Source organism: Vicia villosa, linkage group LG6, assembly GCF_029867415.1.
Source record: "Vicia villosa cultivar HV-30 ecotype Madison, WI linkage group LG6, Vvil1.0, whole genome shotgun sequence".
NCBI lineage: Eukaryota > Viridiplantae > Streptophyta > Magnoliopsida > Fabales > Fabaceae > Vicia > Vicia villosa.
Genome location: NC_081185.1, coordinates 103,355,287 through 103,360,019, shown reverse-complemented (window position 1 = coordinate 103,360,019; position 4,733 = coordinate 103,355,287). Strand labels below are relative to the sequence as shown.

Sequence of the window (4,733 nt, the reverse complement as noted above, 5' to 3'; positions counted from 1 at the left end):
AACTCTCTCTGATCTCTGAACTGAGCGAAGCTCCAATCTTAACCTCTCTTCTGTTTCCATCGGAACCAAGGTTAATGATCTCTAGAGGCTCATTGTATGGCTGAATGGCCTCTTCCTTTTGTTGAAGTAACCGTGAAATTTCCTTTGATATTTCTTCGTCTTCTTCTTCCTCTGCCTCGAATACAGGAAACTCAAAGCTTGGAGAAGTCATACGGTCGCACGTTTCAACGGGGTATTTTATGATTAATCTGCATATGTGTGATAAGTTTTATTTAGACAACGAGGGAAGACTCGGTGTATGCAGTTAATAATTTTTTTTGATGTTTTTTAAGGGTGTTTTTTAGGATTACCAATTTCCGAAAAAAGAAAAGGAAAAACTAAACGAAGGAACAGAATGACATTTTTATTTATGGACAGTCATTTCTTGAAACAAAGACCCTATAAAACAAAACTCTATTGCTTTGGGCGAAGCAAAGAGGGACATTTAACTAAGAAATAGTAAAATGCAAAGCCCTATGAAACATCTCTTCACCCTGGGCTATGGTGAGAGGACAAAATAACGGTGAAAGTTCCTACTTAGGAGTGCGAACAACAGTTGAAACTTCAACAGCTGTCCAATAGTGGCGAACCCCATTGTGCACTAAGTAATCTGGAACCTTAGGCTTAAGCTGGCCTGTGGTAGGTCTTGATTTACCAACCACTGTCTTTGCAACACTCAGACGATCTTCTTCTACTTCAGCAGACTGAGCGGTGTGAGCATACCCCTTTCCAAGTGGAGTATGTCGAACTTTCTTTTGAGGAAACTTCCAATCTTCTGAATGGAGAGACTCGTTGTCGGAGACACTTTCGAGATCATCCTCTTCTGTATTTTGGTCTTGCTCTTCTCCCAAGATGGCATTGACTAGATATGTGAACTCTAGATCCTTAGCCTCGGAAGGTGACTTGGGGATATAATCCTCAATGATGACTTCACCAGTAGGTGATGCTGAATAGCAAGGGTTATACATCTCTTTTGGCTGAGAGAGGTACTCAAAATCACTGTTCCATCCAGTTGGAATAATATCTTCAAGAGAGATTTTTGAACTTTCAGGAGCGGAGTATTTCACCATGTAGTCGAATTTTCCGCTTGGTTCTCCTAATGTATCCCAAGTCTCTTTGGGGATAGGAGGAACTTCTTCTGATGAACCATGACTTCTGGTGGTGAAGCTGTCAGTAACTTCATCACTGCTTGGTTGAGTCTTACTTTCAGATTCTTCATTTGGATAACAGCAAAGTGGTTCAGACTCTGATAGGGCGATGTATCCTGATTTGTGAAGATAGGATAACCATTCCTCTTCATCGGTGCTTTCCGTATCGATGATATTGACTGTTTGTTGAACAGGTTGAAGAAAACCTCCACTGCAGAAAGTTTCTTGAATAGGGAGAACTACTTCAATCCCTGGGATAGCTTTTGATGATGTCGGAAAGAATCCAATTCCTGTTCTGTTCTTGTTGTTGGTAGGAATATTAATGTGCCCCCAACCACTGGTAGTGCCATCCTTTACAACTTGGATTGCATCTTTGTATGAAGAGATAGACGCTGCTTTCTCCTTTCCTTTGTCCAAGGAAAGTGCTTGGAATTTAGTTCCAACAACTTCTTTTGGTTCTATGTCGGAGAATGATGACAGGTTACTGACGATCAGAGCTCGTTCTCCACATACGGTTACCAATTTGTCATTCCTTATGAACTTCAGTTTCTGATGAAGTGTTGAAGTGATTGCCCCAGCCTCATGAATCCATGGGCGACCTAGCAAACAACTGTATTGCGCTGGGATATCCATAACTTGGAAAGTGATTTTGAACGTCTGAGGGTCCAATAGTTATGGGAAGATCTACTTCTCCGAAAACTGACTTTCTTGATCCATCAAATGCTTTGACGATGACATGACTTTTTCTCAGAGGGTAATCTTCGAAAGATAATCTTGATAATGTTGATTTAGGCATGACGTCACTACAACATTTATCGTCTCTAACAACAATTCAAAATTGTTGCCAAAAGTGTAAAAAGTGTTGCCTAAAAGAATAGGGAACGATTTTCAAGTGTCTTTTATGCGAGCGTTGCCATTTGTCTGAGGCAACGCTTTTTTTCTCTTTGGGCACAGTATTAGTAAGCGTAGCTAAAATGAAGAATAGGGGACGTTTTTGTGTGAAATCTAACACAACGATTTATAAGTGTTGCTATATATAGGGTCAATCACAAATCGTTCCCTAAAACAATAAAACATTCAAAACAATACTTTTACATTGCTGAATATATATTTATTTTTTTCCCTATTTTTTCATTATGTAAATATAATACAATTATATATATGCTAAAATTTAAACAATGATTTTTCTAACTTTTATATATATATATATAACATATTATTTAGAATTTTTGATTTAGTAACTATAATCAATTATAACCCAATAATAAGATATGTTACAAAGTGTTAACAAAGTTGAATTCATACATTAATTCAAATACATATTTGTAAAAAAAATGACTAACAGTATTGAAAAAAGATATAACTTTTTGAAAGTTTAATGATTGATACAAGCCTAAAAAAACCATCCAACTCATTCATTTTTGTCTTAGAACTCTTTGTCAACTACGTTGTCCTCATGAAATCATCATCAAACTTGTCCTCTCTAAAAAAACCATCCAACTCATTCATCTTTGTCTTAGAACTCTTTGTCAACTACGTTGTCCTCATGAAATCATCATCAAACTTGTCCTCTTGAAATTCATCATTCACGCACATAGCCCACTTAAATAATTAATCCTCTATATCATCTTTTTCATTGGTACATTTCTACATAAAAAATAAAACAAAATACACAAGTCATAAATGGTGTTGGTTCAAAAGACACTTAGAAAATCCTCAAGAGTTAAATCCTACACAATTAAAAACCAAGACAACAATAAGAACAAAAAGATAACTAAAACAGAACCGCAAACAAAAAAATCATTACACTTTTTCTTCCAAATTCCACCAGAAAAGAACAAAAAACATCCATGAATAGAAACTAAGAAGCTCTTCAAAGTTAAGGGAATATATCATTCAGAGAGCACAATGAAAAAATTAATCAAATATAACCATAATACCTGCATTGATGTCATTTCTCTCCTTTGGTTGGATCATATATATGGTGTCCATCTTCATCATGGTCAATTGACAGTACATTCATTAATATGTAATCCCATCAAACATAAGAAAAAAAGTCTAAATATAGTTCCACTAACCATATATCTACCAAAGCTCAAACAACACACATACTTATAAACTAGACTCATATAACCCAGTAAGTTAGTTAGGATCTTTCTAATAGGTCCTTAGATTACTTGCCAATAAGCTCTTAATATTTAAAGCAAACATTTGTACTTACCACACGATCTATCCGACGGACTGTTGGACTAATTTCCAATTTTATCAAATCATATTTAAAACAACTATTTAAATAGGATGATTTTGGAGATTATCAAGTAAGACAAAAAAATAGTTAGGAGTTGTTTAAAACAAAGAGTTTGTTGTAAATTAAAAAATATAACTGAACAAATACCACAAAGTGAACACTACAAATCCCAAAACACGTGACAAAGTGAACAACTTCTTTATAGATAATGTAACATATTAGCACGATTCAAAGTCCTGCAATCAACTTATAAAAAATAAGTCCACGAATAACTAGAAAAGCATAAGTTATACAAAATAAATATTCTTAAATATGGAGATTAACAATAATGCCATTCAAAACCAGTTGAAACAAAAATTAAAGTTAACTATTACACTGAAACAAGCTTAATCCAAGATACATATGGGTAAACAAATGAAAACGTTATATTAACATTGAACATTCAATCTTCTAGCTTCCAAATCAATATAATAACAATAATAATTATGATACAAATTCATATAAATGAAATATTTAAGGTTTTTGATTCTTACCGGAGTTGGGACAAGTAGTAACAAAATGAGAGAAGAACTTTGATTTCAAACTCGACAATTTCAATTTCGGCAGATCCAGGAGTTTGATTTCGGTTATGAGGAAAACTAGTTTTGATTTCAGAAATTAAAGTAGAATCGATTTCGATTTTAGAGATGAAAGTCGAAAGCAATTTTGACGGTCAAATTCGAAATCGACTTTGGGGGGTGAATGTCAAAACCGATTTGGGTTTCGACGGTGGAAATCGATTCAAATTATTAGGTGAAAATCAAAATATGTTTAGACTTGGTTTATGAGGGAAAACAAGAATGAAATTGGAAATCAAATCTGAAAACAAATTTGAAGACAAAAAATTGTACGAGAGCTTGAAGAAAAGGTTTCTGGGAAATAATTGTACGAGAGCTAACCTAAAACATAGTTTTTATTGCTAAGGTTTTTTTTGGACTAATAATATTTTTGTTTCATTATTATATGTTTTTTTTCTACATGTATACACCACTCAAACTAAAAAGTAAAAATTAGACCATAAATTTTTTTGTGTCGTTTTTTTTTTTAAGTTTAAGTTCAATTTTTTATAATGTCATCATGTTGACACTATTAAAAATTAATATTATACTTATATTATGGTATCCTATTATATTATATTTATATTGTTAACAGAGTTTATTATCATTAATAAATTTATAGATTTTTGTTATAAATATAGGTTTCTTATTTTAATAAAATTTATCGCTATTAATATTATAATATATTCTTTATTATTGTTA

The 4,733-nt window shown here is 33.2% G+C and overlaps 1 long non-coding RNA gene across 1 annotated transcript; it reads right to left on the bottom strand.

The window, feature by feature from the left end:
- Nucleotides 1-2,423: 2,423 nt before the first annotated feature.
- On the bottom strand, nucleotides 2,424-4,389 carry LOC131611998 (uncharacterized). Its single transcript, XR_009287260.1, has 3 exons — nucleotides 3,969-4,389; nucleotides 3,128-3,179; nucleotides 2,424-2,834 (listed from the first exon to the last, which is right to left on the bottom strand). It is a non-coding gene; the product is annotated as an uncharacterized LOC131611998 (long non-coding RNA).
- Nucleotides 4,390-4,733: the final 344 nt, after the last annotated feature.